Source organism: Ambystoma mexicanum, chromosome 5p (assembly GCF_040938575.1).
Source record: "Ambystoma mexicanum isolate Mex_15411 chromosome 5p, UKY_AmexF1_1, whole genome shotgun sequence".
Taxonomy (NCBI): Eukaryota; Metazoa; Chordata; class Amphibia; order Caudata; family Ambystomatidae; genus Ambystoma; species Ambystoma mexicanum.
This window is the reverse complement of record NC_090930.1, coordinates 960,700,169-960,725,652: the sequence shown is the minus strand read 5'-3', so window position 1 is coordinate 960,725,652 and position 25,484 is coordinate 960,700,169.

Here is a 25,484-nt window from a genome sequence, read left to right as displayed (position 1 = left end):
CCCCTGCCACCAGAACATAATCCCGTGGAGGAATAATGAAAAGCTTGTGTACTGGTAGATGCTGTAAACAGTCCCCTGGATTTGGAAAAACGTGTAGAATGGTTCGTCAAACCCGACGTTAGGATTTTAACCTGGTCTTCAATGGCCAGGGGCTTATCGAACATTGATGCGAGCACGGGCCCCACCAGTCTTAATGGAAACTATTGCTGGGCCCATAGTCTATATCTGATGCATTCGGCTGTAACCAGATCTTAAGCACCCACCCCTCAATCTGTTGACAGGGCTTCAGTATGGCAGTTGTAGGTGAAAGGATCGAATACAAAGGATCGAATGACAATACTTTCGAGTCAAAAGGACTGAAAAAAAAGGTAAAAAAAAAAAAAGGACCCAGCATTGGTCTTGCCCAGAGAGAAGTCCAGAGATGTCCCACTGGGTCGCTGAACCATGGTCCTCCTTTTTGTGGGGACTGTGCATACTTCAAACTTCTGCATCGCGCACACACAGAGTGATGATGAGTAAAAGTAATAGGACTCTTCATACTCTACAGCAGCAGGGGTACCCAGAGTTGTATTTGTTTATTGAAAATGGAAGATGGGTGCCATAGATGCTCAATCCCACTATGAACGCATGCGTGATGATCTGCACCGGCAGAGGGTAGTCAGAAAGAGACGGCCAACAGCTGAGAGCAGAGTCACTATTGTGAACTACACATATTTACAATGCTGCAGGGATGTGAGCTACCTTGTGGCGGTTCTAACTTGCTGAAGTGGGGGATTTCTATTTGAGCCGCCAGGCGATTAAGGAATACCTAAGAGACAAGCTAGTGGGGTTCCTGGCTGAATATTCTGTGAGACAGGAGAGAAAGATTTCATTACTTATAATATCTAGAGCTTCAGAGGAAATGGCAATTGCAATACTAGCACAGAACATGATTGCGTTGCCTATTGCAGTTCCTTACATTAGACAATATGAGTACTTTTTAGATTGATAGTTTGTTATATGTCCTTACGTAAGGCCCATTCTCTCTAGGGAGACACAAATACATTGCTGAAGGAGCCCATCCATGCTAAGTGACGTTATTTTGCACTTGAATAAGCCAACCTCTAGGGCCTAATTCAGAGAACGTTTAGAGCAGTGCAAAGTGACTTTGCACTGCCAACAAACACATTGAACCGGGCCTAATTCACTAAGCGGTGCAAAGGGTATTTTTGCAGAGCAATGTCACTTTGCTCTACAAAAATACCCTTTGCAACTCTCTGTGAATTAGGCCCGGTTCAAAGTGTTTGTTGACAGTGCAAAGTCCCCTTGCACCACACTAAACGTTGCATAAATTAGGACCTAAAAGTTTCCCACAAGAGAGATCATGTGAAATTAGCTTGATTAAGTAGGACAGATATTAACATGATTTGACAACCCCATTAGAGCAAGAATATCACAAACTAATATATCACTTGCAGACAGTGCCGATTTCTTGGGTGAGGGAGACTCTTGTTTCCTGCTTTCGAGAACAGTGCAGTACAGTGTAGCCATTTCTCGGTCTCTGCTCTTGGGGGCAAAACATTTCAGTGTGACAGAGATGAACCCTTGCATTAGTAGACTTCCTGGTAACATCTGACAGCGATGATTCCTATTCTAGAGGGGCCATGTGTGGCAGTAGCAGGTGCCAAAGAAAATATACAGTGATATTATAAAGACCAATGAGATATCGCTAGACCGTTGTCTTTGTAACTGAGAGAAGGAGCGCGGCACGTATGCTACTACATGTTTCTGTAGGCCATCCTGCTATGCATGGGATTCATACTGAGTAGAGTGCTTTGGTCAATACCTTTACTGATCCACTTTTAAATCCCATCACCTCAACCAGGTGTCAGGAAAGGGTCACTACCACATCGATGTTGCAATAAATGAATGATGAATGTCCAGACAAGAGTGGACTGAGAAGCAAATCTAGCTCTGCACATTCTTTCAGGGAGGCCCCATATTGCACCATGTGAGCCAAAGCTGCAAGCCAGCACAGCCACACCTAATGGAGTTTGGAGAGGTTCTGCCATGGTTCCCCTCAAGTACATTTGGGGAAAATGGGTCTTTATGTTTAATTGCAAAGCACACGTGTCCATATATTAGGATTAAAACACATACCTTGGCTGTACCATCTATTTGTTCATAGAGTGAAGGAAAAACATACTGGACGCCTTATAACTAATTATGTACTCCCAAGGGCTGTAGGGGATTGGGACGGAAGTGAAGTGTTGGGTGGCAAAGAAGGTAAGAAGAGCAGAAAAGCAGACAGCATCAATCCTAGTTTCCTTATATATTTAACACTGCCCAGAGGCTTCTCAAAAGTGCTGTAAAGAGCGGGCAGTGGAGTTGAGAGGGCGCCCTAATGCATTTATGATTAGTAGGTTATGGAGAAGGAACATTCAGAAGAGCAGCTTTTCAATGGGATTGGAAGACAGGTACTAAGTGGCTGCTTGTCCTATTTCTAACATTTAAAATGACCCCACAGAGACCTTATCTGCAGTTAATTATACACAAAGCTGCAATATCTAACAACAGACAATGATGATGATGATGGGTTTCAGTAACCATGACATCGGTGTGAACTGGCCAGTCCAGGGTTGAAAGTAATTTCTGGCTTTAGGCTAAGCAGGGTATGTTTCAAGGCCAGCAATCCCTATCTCACTTGTAGGACATGTGAATGGTAAGCAGCAAAGTGCATTTAAAGTGTCACGTTTCCATATAGGAAGGGGGGGGGGGTTCCTGATGACTTTCAGTTGCAGACTTCAGCCCCTGCAGGAGCGGAGGGACATAATTCAGGTCCTGCATCTACGAGCAAGCTATCCAGGGACTTCTCTTTTGGTATAGGTATCCTAGGGGTTCCTATCCCGTATGGAAGCAGTGTCACATGGGTCCCACTGTCACATTGCACATTCCAGGAAAGTCCAATTATCCTCCCTGTATCCAGCATCTTCCTAATTGGAACTCGTCTAGCATGTGTTCAGTTACCATACCCAGGGATCTGCCAGGTCAGTCCAAGTCTTGGATTATACTAGGTCAAATTCAGACCAAAGCACTCTACTCACTATGAATCCCATGCATAGCGGGATGGCCTACAGAAGTCTACTAATACAAGGGTTACCAGGAAGTCTACTAATGCAAGGGTTCATCTCTGTCACACTGAAATGTTTTGCCCCCATGTGCAGAGACCGAGCAATGGCTACACTGCACTGTACTGCACTGTTCTCAAAAGCAGGAAACAAGAGTCTCCCTCACCCAAGGAATCGGCACTGTCTGCAAGTGATATATTAGTTTGTAATATTCTTGCTCTAATGGGGGTGTCAAATCATGTTAATATCTGTCCTACTTAATCAAGCTAATTTCACATGATCTCTCTTGTGGGAAACTTTTAGGGCCTAATTCATGCAACGTTTAGCACGGTGCAAGGGGACTTTGAGTGAATTAGGCCCGGTTCAACATGTTTGTTGGCAGTGCAAAGTCACTTTGCACTGCGTTAAACGTTCTCTGAATTAGGCCCTAGAGGTTGGCTTATTCACGTGCAAAATAACGTCACTGAGCATGGCTGGGCTCCCTGAGCAATATATTTGTGTCTCCCTAGAGAGAACGGGCCTTACGTATGGACATATAACAAACTATCAATCTAAAAAGTACTCATATCGTCTAAGGAACTGCATTAGGCAACACAATCATGTTCTGCGCTAGTATTGCAATTGCCATTTCCTCTGAAGCTCTAGATATTGTAAGTAATTAAATCTTTCTAGCAGTGTGCTAGCAGTGTGTCTGGTGCTGAGGCTGAGAGAGCACGCCGATACTGTGTGGCTTGCTGTGATTTTTTTAATTGGATCCAGTTCACCAGTCTGCTTTCTACTTTGTTGGATTTCCATCTGCAACCTTCATTAACACCACGCATGCGTGGAGCGCTGCGCAGTGTGTTAGCAGTGTGTCTGGTGTCCGGCGTACGGCGAGAAGCCGCCTCCCTTTTTAAAGACTGCCTCTAGGTAAGCTGGTAGCCTGATATTCTGTCTTGAAGAGTTTGAAGAGTTGTACTGACAGCATGAACTCTTACATGTATGCCCATTTTAACTGACTGAGAGCGCATTTAACTTTGCAATACCCAACGCTCTGAATAAGATCATTGGACGAGTCAGGCACACAAGGCTAACGCAAAAGGGGAAGAAAAAAAACATAAAAATAAAAAAGTGTTTGGAGTGGCTGTGACTGTGGGGCTAAGCCCTTTTAGCAGCTTGACAAATAGAATTTATATACAATCCACGTGGGGTAGCTGCGACTGCGGGGCTAAGCCCTTTGAGCAGCCTACCATAGCAATTCACGATACGTTCTGTGAAGAGTGTCATTCATGCTACATGGAGGTTATTTTTTAGGATCAAAGATGGCAAAGAATCTTAAAACTTCAAGTACATCATTAACACTAAAATCAACGCCAATTCGACTTGTGTCTGTCACCACCCTGAAAAGAAAGATACAAAATAAATCGCTTGACTATTGTGGAAAAAAGACTTGTGAAGGGGACATATGTGAAATTTGAAAATTGAACTATTCTAACAATGGCTTGACAACTAAAAAAATTGAGAATGAGTTGGTTGTACCACCTGTTGCAAAGGATGGAGACCCAATCAACATTTCAATCACCGACACACAGTTACTATCAGCTGATGGTCATTCCAAACTGACAGTGCCAAAAGTCCAAAGACATCGATCAAAGATGTAAGTACACCTGAGGTGCAATTAAGCCCGCACAATTTAGACACAGCAAGCCCTAAGAGCTCGGAAAAAGAACAAACATTGCCAGTCGAAGACTTTAGGTCTGAACTGGTATTAGAACGACCTATTGATGAGACCCAAGACATGCCACCCTCCCCAAAAACTATTTACCTAGAACATCGAATTGAGGCCTCAAGCATTAATTTAGAAAAATATAATTTATTGCTTCCTCCTTCATGATCTCATCGCAGGACAACAGTTTGTATCAATCACTGAGTCTCTTTGATAATACTGCTCATACTGCACATAAGTTGTTGTTGGGCCTAGTAAGAGAAGGTCAATCGTTACAAAGACAGAGTGAAATCCTGATGCAGAACTTTGATTCAGTTGAGAAAACCCAGTCACAATTCAAGCTATTGGAAATCACATTGACCTCTATGCATATGACTGTGGTTGCCTTAACAAAATAGTTTGAGACACTAGATCACAAACTAACATTACAGGCAAAACAACTGGAACAGTTAGTGCAATGGATGAATCAACTTTCACAGACGCAAGGTTCTACGAGTTATTGTAATGAAATGGCGTCGGTGAAATGGTGTACTAGGGAGAACATTTTTACAAGTGTACCAGAAATAAGTCATGTGATCAGGGATACTCCACCTGATAATGGACTCGGTAACTCTGTTCAAATTATTGATAGCAATGTGTCCAGAGGTCAATCTGAGATTCTAGACGTTATTCACACATCACAGTATGAAATTAATGTAAATGTAGACATCAGTACACTGGCTAAGGTGGACAAGGTGCCGACTGTTCCAAAGGGGGCGGTGGGCTCATCTGTGGATGTACCAATTATGTATGACCTATTCCAGTCTGTAAATGCCAAGAACAAAGGCCTCAATCTTACTGATATGTCAAAGAAAAGTCTAAAAATCAAGATGCCTTACCTATACGATCAAGGGCAAACATTGAACATTTAATAAAATGGCTGATGCCTGAATTAAAATCGGCTAACAAACCACGCCTAATGCAAAAAAAATACAAAAAGCGGGAAAAAATGTTTACAACATAGAACCAGATTGCTAAAACTACTATTTCTGATTATCCTCCATTAAATGAATTGATTGCGACGATCGAAGTAGTAGAAGCTCCAATAAACAATTTAAGTTTGGCTGGTCATAAGCCAATGAGCCCTACCATTGATCAAATAGAGATACAGCAGGAAGATGCTTCACACAAATCCAGCTCAAAGACGGTGGGGTCACAGACCATGAATTAAGTAGCGGTGAAACAAATATGTTGCTTGAAAAGCAAGATGCCCAACCGGTTATTGTGAGTGGTAGCAACATGGAGATGTTACCTCCAAAACAAAATGAAGAAGAATTCTCGGTTTTGGCAGATGTTAGAGCTCAAATCGAGAATTCGATAAAGAAGTATGTTGAATTGCAACAACTTGTTAAGGTGCCATCACAGAGCCAACTCCAACATTGAAGTATTGCTTTAGAGTCAGCTATAGTTACATAAATGCTTTCTTGTAACGAAGAAAGCATAGCCCGAAAACCGCCAGTTCTAAACAATAACAAGGCTCAGGTAGCACTGTATGATCAAGAAGTGCTACAACTGCAGGAAATTCAGCCATTTACATCAAAAGAGCATTAACAGCATATGCATCCAAGGCTGATGACTGCCAGTGGTCAACCCCAGCAAGAGATTCTTAATCACATGGCAATGCCAGGATGAGCTAGTAGTCACCAACAAACTAAAGAGAAAGAGAGTGGTTCGCCCCAGAATTACAACAGCCAGAATCTTGTAGAATCGAAGATCAAATTGCTAGAGCCATTGAGAACTATTTTAGACTCAATATGGCCAAGCTAAATTCACCAAATAAAGACAATCCGATGGTAGACCATGGACAAATACAATGTCCACAAATTAGATCTGATATCCCTAACATAACACATGAGAACGATAAAAAACCTAAGAGCAATTCCAAAGGGCCATCACAAGGCAATACCCTGTGCAAAAACTCTAAAAAAATGGCCCATGTACCACAGATTAATTCTAAAATGTCGTCCAGCTCCCTTTCCAGAGTATGTGCTTAATCGTTCAAGCATATTGGCCATTTGTGAGGAAGTAGGTACCCTACAAGATATATCTACCACTGATATCGAGCAGGTAGAATTTTTCAAGGAAAATGATCCCTCCATAGTAAGGCTATGGATTCAATCCAATCTAACTAGAAATGCTCTATGGCAAGCCAGAACGGAGATATTTGCACTGGGATTTGTACTAGCCAGAGATCCTCTGAGTATGGATCCAGAAAGAATCATAAGGCTGGAAAACAAGGGCAGATATTTCGATAAACACGAACAGGAATACAATACAAATAGAAATATGAACCCATCCAGAACAACAAAATCTCATATACAAAACCAAGAGAGCGAGTGGGACCCCAAATCATAACCAGTCTTAGAGCGAGAGAGAAATGCCATCTCTTTGATTAGTTGGAACACCTGTGGACATTCTCATCTGTTGGGTTCCAGTGCAAAAGTCTTAGTCTCCCACAACATCATAATCTTCCAAGAAACTTGGTTACTAAAAAGTCCAATATGGGAAGATCATACTATTCTGTTGAATCCAGCTAAATCAGCCGTCCGAGGGAGACCATCATCAGGCCTAATAATGGCAATTAAAAATCATAAGAGGTGGCATCTTTCTCCTTGGTTAGCCCCAAATCCTTTTCTACAACTGGTTAAGTTGGAATTTCCGGGGGGAACAATGGCTACACTCAATATATACAGAAACCCAAAGGGAATTTCTGATGATGCTTTTTTTCTAAATATAGAGTTGCTGCTAAATGCCATTTTGGAATCCCCAGAGATTACGACTGTGATTGTGGCGGAGGAAATAAACTTGCAACTCTTACCAGTCAACAACAAGTGATTTAATCTAACCTGTTTTAGGTGGATGCGTCTGGTTAAAGATTGGAAATTGGTGATGTGTAATGGATCTTTACCGGGAGACACCACTCCCAATGCAACCTGGGAAAGAGGGGCTTCTACTTCAATAATTGATTATGTCTTTCTTGATCCCAACACATTTAATAGGGCCGTGAGTTTCCATATTTCTCCTCAGCCATATAGTGACCATAACATCTTGAACCAGAAATGGTACTTAGCAGACCTGGTCGATCAAGAGGAGAGTCAAACTTTCTCAAATTCGCTCATGGCAAATAATGCCCGCACAAGACTTAGGTGGAATATGCACACTCTGTCTGATTTCTACAAAAAAATAGAAACTAGTTTTCACGATGGACTATACATCGTTTCTCCATCTTTATCGTGTGCCATATAGGGAGCGTAATTTATATTTTTCTAAACCATGTTATGAATATGATGCCTTGGTACAAGCAAAAAAAAACATTACTAAGGAAAAACAGAAGACTGATCCTGCATTCAAATTGTTTGAATAAAATTGAGAAATTAAAATCGTTAAATTGCAGTATAAATACTGGCTAAGATTCCATCATAGGCACATGTTACAAATAGATGGAGAAGCCATGTTGAGAAGTAGCCTCAACAAAAACACCGGCCAGATATGGGCATTGATTAACATTAGTAATAATAATGCTACACAAAAAGCAGTACAACTCAATGGGGTCAACAAAACAGAATGGGTTACATACTTCAGTAAAATGCACCAGAAGGAAGAGTCTTATATGAGTCCATTGCCTAGAGAATGTTCAAATTATGAAGGGCTCAGAATTGAAGAAGAGGATGTGTTATTTTTTATAAACAAACTCTCCAATTCGCGAGCACCGGGTCCCGATGACATGAGTAACTTTGTCTTTAAACAAAATCCAGTCCAATGGTCTAAATACTTAACTCTTATTTTCAAGCAGATCATAACCACCAACTCAATACCAGCTACATGGAAGTCGGTCATAATCATCCCGATCTTCAAAAAAGGTGACAGAAAATTGCCCAGTAACTACAGACCAATTTCATTATTAGATGTATCAGGCAAGCTGTTCTCGAGATTCTTACTTAGAGATTTTACACAATGGACACTGCAATCAGGAGCTAGAGACCCTCTCCAAACCGGGTTTATTTCTGGGATGTTAATGGCAGTAATTGAACATCATAGAGTCATCAAGCAGCCATTATATATGAGCTATATAGATCTCTGAGCAGCGTTTGATTCTGGCTCACGGGAGTTATTAATAAAAAAATTAACCCAACAAGGATGCCCGAAATACTTTGTACATCTCATTAATGATCTGCACACATATAACACTATACAGATAAGATTAACAGCTGAAGGAAAACTGACTCAATCTATCATGACATTCAGAGCGTTGAGACAGGGCTGTACGTTTGCGTCAGCATTATTTAATTTTTTTCATTTCAGATGTGGGGGAAGTGTTTAGAAATATTCATACAGACACGCCAAAATTATCAAATAAAAGCATCCCATGTTTGATGTATGCTGACGATTTGGTCATCATGTCGAAAACACCTATGGGCCTGCAGAAGGCGTTGGATGCGGTGGTAGCTTATACTAATGCCAACTATCTAGACATGAATCTTGACAAGACAAAGATCATGATGTTTAATGTGACCCAAATATGCATGGAATCTCACAGGTCAGAACCTTCAAGTGGTACAACATTATACATATTTGGGGGTCCAAATTCTAACAAAAAACTAAAACTTTGCATTTAAACAGATGCAACAGGATAAAGTAACAACATTTATCCATCAAACCAAGATCATTCAGAGAAAGTATGGGAAGTTTACCATTGCGCCAACTCTAATGTATTATTATCAAAAAGTATCACCTATTCTGTTATATTCCTCAGAAACACGGCCCATTTTGAATGAGACCTTTTGGGCAAATCTTGAGGGGAAGTATTGGCGGGGAGTTCTCCATCTTCCAGTGTCTACACCATTGCCTTTAATTCGCTATGAATTGGGGCTGGTATCCCTTAGCATGAGATATGCATGGATGGTTGTAGCAATGTTTAGGAAATGTTTATTAGCTTGGAATTCCGACACAGTTTTGCGAACACTGGCAGTTTATATTTTTTCAACTAAAGACAAATTTATATGTAAATGGCGGAATCGAGTCATTCAAATCCTGGCGACTAATAGAAGCAACCCTATTAACACTTTATCAAAATCCAATACAGATAAAAACTGTAATATTTGCTATGGATTGGGAAAACATAAGAGCAAAATGCACTCAATACTGTGACTTTGACAAAGATCTGATCACAATAAAGAAGCATAGTTATCAGGAATGATATTTGAACAGGTCTCCATCTATTCAATATCGGAATGACTTGCTCCGACTTCGACTTAATCTGTGGCCAACAAGACAAGTGATGGCTCGTGGGAGACTTATTAATCAAGATCAAAAGAACTGTCGGTTTTGTAACCAACAAGAGAAAGCAGAGACATTAGAACATCTGTTGACCGATTGTGATGCACTCCTTAACCACTGAGTGAAATACTTCAAACAAACAATGGAACCATTTGGTGTCTCTACATCTGATACATTGTGGAGAACAATCTATTCTGGCATCTCTATGCCTGTATCAATAAGAGCCATTGCATTCTTACATGAGTTAAACATTGATGAAGCTAAGCGTGATGTGTGATGATAATCCTATGTGGCAATGAATATAGTTTCTAGAATAAACACTTCACTTACTAGACCATATGGCCATTAGAACAGTTATATGTGTGACACCTTAGAGATTCAATTAATGATGAAACAGGCAAAAATCTGTCTAACATAGAAAATGCTTGAGTTTGTATGTTGAAGTGTTTTTTATGTTTTTTTGTTGTGTTAGTATTGTTTCTATGTATTGGATTATACTTATTTTTGTATTTTAATATTGAAAAGTTGATTAATGTCAGCTATATCAATATAAAAAAATAAATTCAAAAGGTATTTGTGGCATGTGGGTCCCCTGAAGTAAACCATAGTACCGTAGGACTGGTTCTGAATCATGTCATCCTACTGAGAATTCCATTTGGAGGTCTATATTTTTTGTCTGTCAATTTAGATCTTGCAATGGCTTTTTCAGAAGAATCTTTAACTTGACAGTCTTTTCATGGACATGATTTGGGGGTCGCTAGGGGTCGCAGCTGCAACCCCTGCTGTCTCATTTGCTAGCCCTGGGCAAACACTCCCCCTTTTTGTTCATAGGAAATGAAGCATAAGTGTATTTGGCGCACTAAATTTGTTTAGTGCTAAAAAAACTCACATATTGCTTTCATATGGAAGCATGAACCAGAAAAGCATTCATGTTAAAGAGGCCTGCATTGGGTAAATCTTTATCAGAGGGAAGTCTGCCTCATTTGCATATCAAAGCCTGCAATTTTACAAATGAAAACACGAATTTCGTGTTCTTCCTGTCTTTCTAAAGAGATCTACACGGTCCCTTTTGGACAAGGCCACGTCATTGCTGCACCTCTGTATTCTGTGTCTATTCAGCAGTAGCCACGCAGTGTGCCAGTTTGGCTGCTAAAGAGCTGCGGCAGGTCATGACTCATGTTACATTTATTTAATGCCATTTGGAGAGGGGAGGAGGAAGAGGGGTGTTCAGCCAACAGAAAATTCCTTTGCACTTGTTCACCTTGCTTTTTTTTGGTTCACGCCAAAATAGTTCACTGCACTGGATCAGCGTTGTCTACCATGATGTTTGCCTCAGGGTGGAAGTCCAGGCTGAGAGTGGCCATTCGGGCATCCTGCATTGGCACCTCAACACGCAGCACCAATCTGGTAGGGCCATAGTACTGGGTGGTGCAGGGGTACACAGTGTTCCTTGGTCACAATTGCTCTCAAAACGTAATAACTCACACAGCCACTGAGTGTTGGCACTCACCCTAAAATGTGAACCTGTTATGGATTCCCCTGCATGATGGATATTGGTATACTGACCTGACAAGACCTCCCCGTATTCTTGCTTTGCGCTGCTTTTATTATATGCTAAGCATACCCAAGATGTTAGCATGAGGTCGAGTTTGTAAATTGTTAATAATGTGTCCTTTCTGTTCTCAAAACCATGTTTGAATTATTTGGATGAGTCGTGTGCTTCTGGTCATGATGTGTACCTGCCCCACCTAGCAGCATTGGTTCGCATAGAGCGGATTGTTGCATTTTGGGAGTGGCGCGACAGAGCAAGACAAGCCAAAAATATAAGAACAATGTGTCTTTTTAATATACCTGAGCTCCACAACTGGTAACATTTTCAATGACATGGTTTGTCATAAAGACAAATTAACCAACACGTCAATCAAAGCTAGAACAGAATTACGCCGTGCTTTCCTAGGGAAACATGTGCAACATGTTTCAATCAAAGCTAGAACAGAATTACGCCGTGCTTTCCTAGGGAAACATGTGCAACATGTTTCAATCAAAGCTAGAACAGAATTACGCCGTGCTTTCCTAGGGAAACATGTGCTACATGTTTCAATCAAAGCTAGAACAGAATTACGCCGTGCTTTCCTAGGGAAACATGTGCTACATGTTTCAATCAAAGCTAGAACAGAATTACGCCGTGCTTTCCTAGGGAAACATGTGCAACATGTTTCAATCAAAGCTAGAACAGAATTACGCCGTGCTTTCCGAGGGAAACATGTGCTACATGTTTCTGCTCAACCCGTTTTATTCATTTGTCTTAACCCATAAAACATGAAAGTATATCTGCAGACCCTCAGCTATTTGTCTGAAAAGTTACACAATTGTGCGCCATTTTATATAGTAAAGTGCGTATTTTGCAACACCAACGCCACACTGTAATTGAAATTGCCAAGTATAATGGCACCTGGGAAAGAGACTTCGGACTCCTACAGTGTAATGGCATTTGGTTCCCTTTAAGGCGCTTATTCACAGAGCGTTTTCCAATGGAGTTTTGCCATTTTAAACGCATCTGTGAATTAGGCCCTAAGACCCCGCATCTGTGAATTAGGCCCTAAAACTCGGATGTTCTGAAAACTAAGTAAAAAGAAGTTTGAATCTTATGATTTTTCATAAAAGGTATTTTGTCTATAAAACGTTACTCAATTCTGAATGCTTACAAACTAGTTACCAAAGGCACATTATTATTTTTATTTCATTATTTTACTGCCGATTCACATGGAGCTAAAGGGGCGAAAACAAAACTCCCTTCCAGGCATTTACTAGAAAAGCTTTTGCAGTGACAATCTGTGAAACTTTGCTCACACTTCGACTAGAATACACAATCTGGGCATATATTGATCTCAGTGTTTCTCATTATATTGGTTGTTCACACACTGATTTCTGTTCCAGCTGCAGCAGTGTGTCACAGGCCCGTTGACAGTGCTTCATTGCCTTACGGTTGTTGACGCTATATACACTGATATTAATGCCACATATGGCGATCCATCCTTTTATGAAATGTATATCTTATTACAGTTGTATTGTAACCATAGTTTTCTTAGTGTACTGGAACAGTGCTACATGATGCCACTTAGTGTTTTGTGAAGGGGTGAAAGTTCATGTGCCACCACTTCCTGTGATGCCACTTGGGGGTGGAGTCAAATGGCATCACTTCCTGTGATGGGAACTTGCGTCCCCTGCACACTATCATTGGCTCAATAAGGAAGCCCAACTTTTTAGAAAATTTTAGTTAACGGGTTAAGGGTTTTCCTTAAATAAAATGTTGGAGTTATTTGACAGTCCAATGGTTCAACTTGCATTAATTTGATTCGTAAATGATTCACTTACAAATAGTTTGCCCAACGCGTTTCGAGATGGAATATCTCTTCTTCAGGGGCTTATTCATTCTATAAACAATATATTCAGAAAACAATGTAATTAGTTCTTTAGAGATTATTGTGATTCATTAGCATGTTAATATTTACAAAATATAACTTTTTACAAAAAAGGAAATTTTTTGGAAACTACTTATTTTGAGACCCATCGTTCCTCAACTTACAGTACGCTCAGTTACCTTGAAATTGTTGATAATATTGTATTCACTATAGTTGTGTTTAGTTTCCCAAGGTGTCCAAATTGAAATATCATAATCAAAAAATCATAATCGAAAAAAAAATTAGTAAAAATAAATTGGATTTCGCTCAGTTTTCATATAAAAATGGCTTAATTTTGGATCATCTTCGAGGTAATTTGTAATACATCAATTCCATCTATTTCAATGTACAAACATCTCAATTCTGTTTTTGTCATCAACTTTCCAAATAGGCATTGTTTATTAGCAACCAAGAAAAACGTTGAAAAACTTTTTTGGAGCAGTAAGAATGCTTTTTGTAAAACTCCTTGAGCGCTAAATTGATTTTTCTGTAAAATAAAAATGTGAGTGGATAGGGTTCTATCCTGTCTTAGAGGCTGCAATCATGTGTCCTGTGTTCACTTGTTTTCCTCCAAACTCGTGTCATTTGTCTAAAAAATAAACGAAAAACAAATTCTGTTTTTCTATTCCATTGTACTGCATACAGATTGTATTCTGTTATAAATATTCTACTTTCTTTTGAAAACTGATTTCTGATGTGCAGTGTAAGTGACTGCAATCAAGCAATCCCACTAAGTCAGTGCCTTGTCTGGGATGCCCAAGGGAAGCCCTTATTTATGTATTTTTATGGCAAGTTATAATCTGGATGATGAACCCTTGTATAACACCCTGCTCTTAGAATCCCCCTTGACCCCACTGAGCCAAGAAGTAGGCTTGTTTTGCAAATTTAAAAGGTTTATTTGAAAAATTAAACAATATATATATATATCACACTTCTATAAATAAATTGATAATGGATAGTACTCTTGTGAATATGAGCAGTAATCAGCAAGAGGTAATCCTACAGTAGCATAGTTCTTGTTTCCTTATGAATAGAAACAGAAGAATAAGGTGGGAAAGAATGCTTTAAATGGTTCAAGGAAACGCAATGATGAATGAAATGCAGTACAGAAAATAACTTGATATGGCTTCAACAAAAGACAATGGGCCTCATTACGAGTTTGCCGGTAAAACCGTGTTCATTACCGGCATGCCGGAATGAGCGGGTCCGTGCACGTATGAACCCGCTAATAGCGTTCCCCCACGCCGCTAGTGGCAATACCGCCATGCCGGTAAAGGGCCTCCAAGCCCCCTATACCGGCATCGCGGGGCCCGCCCATTGCGCTACCTCCTCACACTAACCCATAAATACCTGCACGGTAATACGGGCGTGGTATTACCGTGTTCGCAAAAAATTGACCCGGAAATTACGTCATCGCACAGGAACGGGAAATGGGCCGGCGGCCATCTTTAAAAACACAATCCATTGCAATCCTCCACAACCAACACTCCTCCCGTGTCGTCGTGTGTCAGGAGAGCATCACCATGTCCAAGGCCAGGAGGAAATCCACCCAGAGGAAGAGGAAGCAGCGGTTCTCGGACGCTGAGCTCACCTTGCTCGCCAACACACTGGAAGAGCATGCGGACATAATACGCTGCACAGACCTCAAGCATGCGGCCCAAACCCGCAAAAAAAAGAGGTCTGGCTCGAGTTAGCACAGAGGGTGACAGCACTGGGGTGCGCCCCAAGGAGTGTGCGCGACTGCCGGAAGCGGTGGGACGACCTCCGCCTCCGTGTCCGGAGGACCCTGTCCGAAAATCGGAGAGCCGCAAGGGCGACAGGCGGTGGGCCACACTCCCCAGTCCAATTGATGCCATGGGAGGAGACGGCAAGTCGCTTCATCGACACCAAAAGCATTGAGGGGATCGGAGATCAGGAGGTCGGGGCGGCAATCACCACAGAGGAAGGTGAGTGTACCATCACAACCACGTATCACGACACATGCTTTGGCCCAACTGATGGGGAAGTTAGAGTGGGCAAGGCGATGCATCAACATACCCATAGATCAATCATCGTCACTTCCCGCACCACATGGACGCAGAGTGACGACCCCAATCCCAACAGAGGTGCTACATGACCCAACCATGCCCATGCACCCACCACACAGAGACCAAACTAATGCTACACCACCAGCCATGCATTGATCGCCCACATACCCCCTCAGTACACCCAAAGCAACAAACCAGAAATGAAATGATGGCTGAATGCATGGACACATCCCACCACAATACATCACAGCCGCCAATTGACCACATCACTGATGACCCGCATCTCTTCTATCCCCCAGGCACTGACGATGAAGGTGGACCAGTGGACAGGGGTGCGAGCACGTCCAGTGCACAAAAGGGGTCCAGGGACACCCCAACACAACCGTCCAAGGAGAAGTCATCTGCCAAAGCCAGCGTGCCACGCAAGGCACCAACCCTGCAGGGAACACCTGCACCCACTGACCAACAACTAAAAACCACAACAGTGGTAGCCCTGCCGCTAGCCACCAAGGACTTTGTGTCCACAGAGGTGGAAGAGGAATCAGACATGATGCCTGGCACACCCACCCCAAGCCCAATTGCCAGCCCCCAACCTCTAGCAGAGTCTGAGTGCATCGACAATCCGTGCCTGCATGATTCAGACCTCGGTGAATCAGACACTGCGCTGTTCGAGGACAGTGCCCCGGAGGATGGCTCCGCGCAGCCGCCTACCACCACCCTGCAAGGCACGACTCTGCCCTCCTCCACTCTGCCCTCCTCCACTCTGCCCTCCTCCACTCTGCCCTCCTCCACCCTGCCAGCAACCTGCAGACCTGTGGACGTCACATCATTCGAGACCCGCCTGACAAGGGTCGAGGCCCGGCAGGAGTCCATGCTCCAGATCATGCAGCAGCAGGTAGAAGCAAGCAGAGAGGCCATGAGTGCCATCGTGAGGGCAATAGCAGCCAATACTGCAGCAGTGGAGGCATCCACGCGTGCCTTCCAGGAGTGCATGGGGACACTCACGGAGGCCATCCGTGCAGGTAACGCTCCAATGCAGCGGCCACACCTTGACACAGGCAGTCCATTGAGAATTGACACTTCCGCCACAACTACCCCTGCCACCTCGGCCCAATCCAGTCCAGTGCGTCACATGAGGAGGAGCGCACGACGGCCGGCCATGGCACCACCGAACACCAAGATGCAAAAGAAATGAATGCACGGACAATGACATTGTGGCAGGACACATTGTGGAAGGGAGCACTGACCGATGCACACATGGGGACACTTAGCATCTGTGTGGAGGGAGAGGGATTTCACTGGGGTGTTTGGAGGGTTTGTGGGGTTGGAGGGGGGGTTCACTGGGGTGTTTGGAGGGGAATGTTAATATTATCACGTGTATGTGAATAATACACCCGTTGTTTGCAAGCAATTCAATGGCTGGACATTCTTAATTGTGTGCATGTACATTCAATGTGTGATAGCGTACGGTCGTGAACTGCTAAGTATACAAGTGTGCATGCCCACATGCAGCCAGTGTGTCACTGGAACATTCCTTTCATGGTCCCTGTGTTTCAGATGTACACGTGGATTAGTGCTTGGCGTACAGCATGGCCATCCCGTGCATCATGTACTGGCAGGGGGGCTCCTTCGCCTCCGTCTCTATCCCCTTCATGGTCACCCGGCCCATGCATGTCTATGTCAGTTGGCAGTGGTACATTCCTCCGGACGCACATGTTGTGCAGCATGACACAGGCCATGGTGATATTTGCCACCCCCTCAGGCCTATATAGGAGTGCACCACCAGAACTGCATTGGCATTGTAACCACGCTTTGACAGGCCAAAGGTATGCTCAGGCAGAACACGGGTACGAGTGTGCACGCGATTGTACTCCTATCCATGCCAGTTCAGTGGTTACGCATTGGGGTAAGTAGCCACGGCCTGAAGGTATATCCTCCATCACCTGCAGGCAGATTGGAATAGGTGTGTTTCACTCTGACTTGCCAACTTTCAGGGCACTCAGTCCTGGCGGCAGCTATTTGCTGTGGGCATGCACATGTCCCTGTACGTATACGCAATAGTCACATAGATGCTATGGATACTGTAATGAGGTGTGGGACACTGGATGTGGTTTGATAGATGATGCAGGGTGTAAACATGCATGCTGAGGCAGATGTGCTGTGTTAGAGCGGCAATGTTTGGCCTCCAATTCATGATGTGTATTCTATGCATGCTCACAATTATGCATGCTCACACTGGCCACATTGCCAGGGTTACCATTCTGTTCAGTCCTGCATTGCTTGACATTGCCATGGTGGCCTGGTTGTGGCTCTTACTTGTCGTCATCCATATGCATAGTTTGGCATTTGTGGCCCAGTGATGTGTCGGGTTCGGTTTGGCTAGTTCAGGTCTGGAGTGTTTGGCTCGGCATGCACTCTCCACTCACTGGCTACTGCCACCCAGGTGCACTATTCCACCCCCTTGCCACCCAGGTGCAGTAGCCCCCCCCCTTCTGCATCTGCACTGATCAGGTCCCCACAGCACAGCCATGGGACAGTTGTGCAACTCACCAGGCTGCCAGGCACGTGGTCCAGCATGCGTGAGAGTAGTGGTTGTGAAATGCCATGCAGCTGGTCCACTGTGTGTTGGTAGGTGCCTGTGGCCAGGAAGTGTTGCACAGTAACCACCTTTATTGGTGGGGGGATGGCAGTGCGTATCTCGATGTGGCTGGCAATGTCATTCTGTGTCATGTCCACTATGGTGGTGATGGTGTCACGGTCCAACCGGTCCAGGGTGTGCTTCTGCTCAGGGGTTGGTTTACATGGGCTGGGTCTGGTGCGAGGGATTGGTGGCTGCCTACGTGGCACTGGTGGCTGCGCTGGTGGTGATTGCTGGCCATGTCTCGCCCTCCTTCTCCTCCTGCATCTCCTCTGTGCTGTCTGTTGTTGCTGCTGTGGTTGTATCACTATGGGCGGGTCCTCCTGCACCATGTTTGATGGTGCTAGTGGTGGCATTTTGGTGTGGGAAGGGGTGTGGTGTTTCATTGTGCGCCTTTTGTAATGGCCAACTCTGCATTGGCTACGCCGGGGGGGGTTGCGGTGTGTGGGTGTGCTCAGTTCATACTGGCACAGCCTCCTTTGACTCCACCTGTGGGGATTGTGTGCACCTGTGGCAGCTGCCTTGTATCTTGGTTGCTGTTTGCGGGTGGTCCTCGATGCCTGTTTTTCCGGCATCATGCAGCCCGTTATTACCGTGTTCGCGATGCCGGTATTTGCATGTTTGCGTGGGTTGTGATTGCCCCCTATTATCGGCATGCCGGTATTTACTACCTGAGGAGGCTCGTGTATGCGCCTGTGCCGCTATTAGCGGCACAGTAAATAACGGTGCCGTTAATACCGGGTTTGTGGGTCAGAATGCTACGGAACGTTAAATGATGCCGGTATTTACATACCGGCATCATTTTTCCCTTACCGGCATAACTCATAATGAGGCCCAATGTAATCACTTTTCCTTGACAATTCACTCCCCCCCTTTTTGCAATATAAGGAGATGGAAAGAGGAGCACACAGTTCTCAGGAATGCAATCAAATACAATACGAAATTCAGTTCCCCCCCAGCAAGCTTAGAGGGAAACAGGTAGAAGTTTGAAACAGAGGCCCAAAATGCTTTGAATGTGATGACAATGAAGTGAGAAATGTGCTAAAAATGATTTTAATTCCCTCTAGAGGTTCTGGGTGGGTGACATCTAGTTTATATTAGTTCAGGCTCACTTTCGCAATGCTCTATGAGTAACTAGCAGGTTAAAATGAATTTTAGCAAAGGAAAGCAAGGAGCTGCTGATTTTTACACATGGCTGAAATTGTGCAAAATGTCAAATTGCGGCAAATTTAATCGCGTGTGTCGAGCGTAATTACGGTGGCCCTATTAGGAGTAGCAAGTCAGTTTTAGGTTCGTTGGAAAGCCTAGAATATTAGTTTTAAGATAAAAGTTAAATATCGCTCCTAGCACAAACGGTTCCAGAGATACGGCCGATTTAGTCAAGGTAGTTTTTCGGATTTTAAATTTTAAAGCTCAGAATGACAGATGACAGTTTTCAGTTTTAAAGATGACAGAATTACACGATTCTAGGAGGCAGTTCTAATAGGATAAAATAGTTTGGATTAGATTATTTAAAACTAAGAGATTGGTTTTGACACCGTGAGTACTCACACTATATTTTTGAAATAAGCCGTCATGGTCTGGTCAGGTTGGACGGGACTTCCGGTGGGTGGTTCTGAAGTCCCGGCTATCTGGGTCAGCTCTGCTCTCTGGGTCTGTCAAGCACCGTTTCTGCTCACAACTGTCTGGTTTGTGGTTCTCTCTGGTTCCGGGTACAGCACTGCTTTCTGGATACTGCTACAGGTTCTTGCAAAGGTTCTTGGCAAAAAATTCAAACAGCTCGCCCGGCTGTTGAATAGTTTGGTTGGTTTTGAGGCCTGCTGAAGAGGATTCAGCTTGTGGATTCAGGCCTCTCTGCTACAAATTCTGGAGTTAATTTCTGCTACAGGTTCTGGTGATTGATGGATTTAAAGTCTGGATCTCTGGATGTGAAGTCTGAAGTCTCCCGGCAAAGCGTCCCGCAAGAAAGTGGAAAGTGAATGTCCCCACCTGTCCTGCACTGTCTGCTTTTATGTGTTTAGAAAGTGGGTGTGTGCGTGGCATAACTGAGCCTGCCCCTCTCTACTTGTCATTGGCCCAATTCTCCCCTCTCCCATGATTGGGGGAAGGAAATGGATTGTCATCATGATGAGGTCTGTTTATGGGTCAGAGGATCCTCCCCTGGTCAATTTGCCCACAAATCTATATTTGATTCAAATACATATTTCCCAGATACACAAGTGGTTGACATTACATGTACATATTACAGATGAATTAAGACAGGTCTCTGTTCAAGCCCCATGTTCCTGCAAGCTGGGATTCAGAAATGATAACATTTTGCGCTTTTCGGTCAGTTTACCAATATCAGACATTTACCAAAAATTACACAAATGTGCGCAAGGAGTATGCACATTAATTGATGAAGTGTCAGATTTTTAACATGCAGACATTTGGAGTAAGACCCTATTTTCTGCTAGTAACCCCCCAGAATACACCACAGAGTCATAACACCTCTTAAAACGTGCACAGAAAAATCACAAAAATAATGATATTATTTATATAATTTTGACCAGTCCGCACTACGAGTTATCTATCTTTTTAAAATTATGCCCTGGTCAAAAAGGGGTGTGGCTTCCCACATCACATGGTGGAATAACTGGTTTATCCACTTCCCCCAAGCTCAGCTTGCTAGCAGAGGCACTGCCCCTCCCAGTTTCTCCCAAGAGGAAGCCACTTTATGGCCCCCCAATATAACATTTGCCTGAGTCCAGGACAGGGCTTTGTTCAGTTTCCTGTAGTCCCCAGGTGCCACTCCCCTAATTCAATCAGAGAGGTGTCATCTCCTTTTGGCAGGGGCAGCAGGATGCAGCCAGGCCTGGGAAGAGTTGTTGAGCCAGTTCAACTCCTGCCGGGGGTAGTTGTCAGGCAGAATTCAGCTAAATGTCACTTTAGTTCCCATTTTTCTACATTCAACCCAAACTTACAATTTTTACACATGCAGCTAGAACACTGATTCTAAGTTCCAAACTATGACATTTAAACAGTTGCAAACTATGTGACACTCAAAAGTAGGTCACTCATTTAATTTAAACATTTCGATTTTAGTGGTTTTAAATCCAATTTAAATTAAGCTGCTGACATCCACAGCTCAGCCAGTGTCGTTATAAACATTGTTTTGGGCTCTTCATCTTCCCAGATTTTGTATGCACACAACACTTCATTCTGCCAGATGTCTGCTGGTGTTCAGTAGGATTTTTGAATATCCTGCAATGTTCGAAATAGGCACTTTGAGTTTGCATTCAGGAAAACAAAGGTGATTTTAAGGCGCTTTTGGTCTAACAACACTGTTATTTTTCCTTTGACACCACCTTTCACCCCTGGCGCTTCCGATCCATCATGCTGGCACTGGTGGGTGGCAGGTTAGACAACCATTTTGGTGTGCGCACAACCGCGCGGTTTTCCTGGTTCAGGGATGGAATGATGGGCGGCGACAGCTCATCCCCACATCCACCCAGTCTATTGATTTAGTTTTGTTCTGGGATAGAATGATGGGCGGTGACAGCTCATCCCCACATCTACACCGTCTAATAATTCAACATGGGTCAAAACCCTTGACAAACCCCCCCGCCCGACTGCACTTAGAATTTGAGTCTATGGGGAGTCGGGTGCAAAGAATGTTTTGATCCACACGCTGGTATGTCGGCATCATCTTCTCCCAATTCTGTAGATGGCACAGTTCTGCATCTTTTTCTCCATCCGGTTGGATCGATCGGTTCTCCTCGCCGGTCCTGATGGGAATATTGGGCGGTACCCCGGGCCCCTCGGATCTTTGCTCCCGGTCCCTGGTCATCCTCCTTGGCCAGTCTCCAGGTTTTCTTTCTCCTAGGACGACAAAGCAAAAGCGGCAATACCTATTCATAGACATTTTTCCACCACTATTGATATAGTGGGGCGACATATACATTTTATAAATCACGAGAATAGATCATAGCATTCTTATTTTGAAAAACAAGATATCATCATGAAACATTTTTTTTTCCAATCATAATATTTAAGAGACTATATGTGGGATATTTTAGGATGGGAGCTGAATTAATCTGGAGCGGTCCCCTCTGGTATTGCAGAGGACTCCTCCAGTTGCTGCAAAGTGTGCCTGGGATGGCAACACTTTAGCTGATTTATATGTACCCACTTGTCTTCCCCTTCCGCCAGACTACCTTTGGGGATGCGGATCTTATAAGCTACAGGGGAGATCTTGTCTATAATTTCAAACGGTTCCTTCCATATAGGCAAACATTTTCGCTGTTTGGCCTGGTTCCTTTGGAAATTTTATAGATAGACCCGGTCTCCCACATCATATTCCTTCCTGGTGGTTTTCATACTCTCAGCTGATCTTTCTAGATTCCGCTGAGCATAGGCAAAAGCATGTTGGAGGTGTTTCCTTAAATTCTCCACATATTCATGAGTTGTGGAGGCATTTATCAGTGTCTGCTCTTGGGTCCTGTAGAGCAAATGGTGAGGAAGCACCATCTTGCGTCCAGTCATCAACTCAAATGGTGACATTTTAGTTGCAGATGAAGGTGTAGATCTGATGGCCATTAGGACCAGAGGTAATCGGATATCCCAACTTGGCCAAGAATCTGCCACAAACTTTTTTAATATGCTCACAATTGTCCGGTTGTAGCGTTCTACTGCCCCCGAAGAAGCTGGCCTAGAGCAATGTGTAGCTTCCTTTTGACCCCCAGTATCTCCCACATCTTTGTCATTACTTCACTGGTGAAGTGGCTACCCCTGTCTGACTGAATCCTTTGAGGTAGACCAAAACGGGAAAAGATGTGGTTAATCATCAAGGCAGCTGCTGTTTCTGCCTTGCAGTTTGGGGCCGGGAGACATTCCACCCACTTGGTAAACAAGCATGTGACGGTCAACATGTACCAGTTTCCTCTAGACGAGCGAATTACAGGGCCTACAAAGTCGATTTGCAAATCTGACCATGGCAGTGTCATCCCCCTCTTTTGGAGAGGCGCACGGTGTGTGAGGGATGATGGCTGAAACTGTGCACACACAAGACACCCCTTCGAGTATTGGTCGAGGTCCTGCCTCATGTGTGGCCAGTATGCAATCTCTCTTAAGATTTACAGTGTTGTGTGAAACCCCCTATGACCGGCGGCGGCCGCATCATGGGCGTGACTTAACATCAGGCTTCCGAATGAGGTAGGGACCACCATTGATCATGGCCAGCTTGGGATTTCCTTACCAACAAACCGTCTTGGATTCGGAACCTTTTTGGACATTTCATCAACACTCTTAGGTCCTCTTTCCCAATGTAATCGGTATCCGTCAGGGGAAAGTTCTCCGGGTCCTCAATGTGTTGGTAAAACTTACCAATTATTGGATCCCCCTTCTGAGCTGTAATCAAATCAGCATCAGGGGTCTCCTTACTCCATTGTGCAGTTGAAAGATCATTGTGAGCATTTGTCTGGGACCTAGTGATAGCAGTGACCTGGATTTCCCCCAACAGGGACTCTATTTCTATTAGATCCCCTTGGATGGCCCGGTTTTGGCCAGCTGATCAGCTAAGTCATTTCCAGTTTTGTCTGGTCCCTCTACTTTGGAATGACCAGTAGATGGTCATCCCATTCGATGTGACCAGATCATCAATATTTTGGATTACCTTCCCATGTTTCAGGGGTTTGTTATTAGCACATAACATGCCTCTGGTTTTCCAATTAACCAGGTGCTCCACGAACCCGTTCCGTACATAATCCGAATCTGTGATTATGACCAGTTCGTGGAGTTGATGTTGGACAGCAGTGAGGATGGCCTGATGCACAGCCATCAACTCTGCCACCTGACTACTTCGGGGACCAATTTTGTATCCAGCGGAGGGTTCCGGAAACTCCTTCACCCATGCATTCCCTACGCCGGCCACCAGTTCTTTCTCCCCGTTGTTGTCAACATGGTACGAGCATCCATCCACATAGACAGTGGGCATTCCCTCACACTTGTCTTCTTCAAAGACTTTGTGTGGGGAATTAAGGTATGCTTCCATGTTGTCCTTGATTTTTAGACTTTCGTCCTCGAGACAGTTTTCTCTGGCACAATCATGCAAGTCAGCCAGACCTTGCGCGAGGGGACTCTTCTTGTTTTGGCCATATCTGACCTCCACAGGAAAGCCTTGCATTGACAGAATCCAGGAAGTAATTCGGGAATTACTCACATTTCCGGCCCGGATTCTGTCACTTTGGAGATATTGCAGAGGCTGGTGTGGAGTCTCCACTATGATGTGTTCCCCCTGGATAAACGGGCGGTAATTCTTCAATGCCCACACCGTTGCCAGGAGTGCCTTCTCACAATCGTTGAATTTTTCCTCCACAGAGGATAAAGTTTTGCTCGCATAGGAGATTACTTTATTGACCTTGTCATGCTTTTGGTATAATACTGCCGTCAAGCACGTATTAGAGAACCCTGTCTCCAGGAAGAACTCCTTGTTTCTGACAGGGTAAGCTAGGCAAGGCGCTTGTGAGAGGCTTCTCTTGAGTTGTCTTACTGCCTCGGATTGTTCTGGACCCCATTCTCACTTGACCCCCCCCCTTCAAGAGATGAATATTGCTGTAATTACTCACTCCAAGGAGGCTCCTTAGTTCCCACAGAGTTGTGGGATCCTTCACTTTCTGAAGTGCTTCCACTTTCTTTTCTTGGGGACAGAGACCCTGAGGAGTAATCTCATGCCCCAAGTAATTAACACGGGTTCTACACCACTGTGCTTTCTGAAAGGAAAGTTTTGCTCCGGCGGCCCTCAACTGTGTCAGAACATAAACGATCTCCGCTATGTGTTCTTCCACAGATGAACTTTTGATGAGGACATCATCTACATAAGCCATGTTACCCCTCGCACCCAGGTCGGGCATGGCCTTATGTAGGAAAATGTTGAATTCATTGCCGGAGTTGAGGTATCCGAAGGGAGTCCGGGTCCATGTGTACCGCTGGCCCACAAAGGTAAAAGCCAGTTTGTATTGGTCCTCCCTACTGACAGGCACGGTCCAGTATCCATTGGTCAGGTCTATTGCAGTGAATACCTGTGACCCCTGGATCTGGGCCAGCCCTTGGTCAATGTAGGGCAGAGGCCATTGGGAAGAATGGACCCGTTTGTTGAGCTCCCTAAGGTCAGCGCAGAGTCTCCACTGGCCGTTTGGCTTCAATATTCCCAGCACCAGATTATTGAAGGTGCTGTGTACTGGACGGATTATT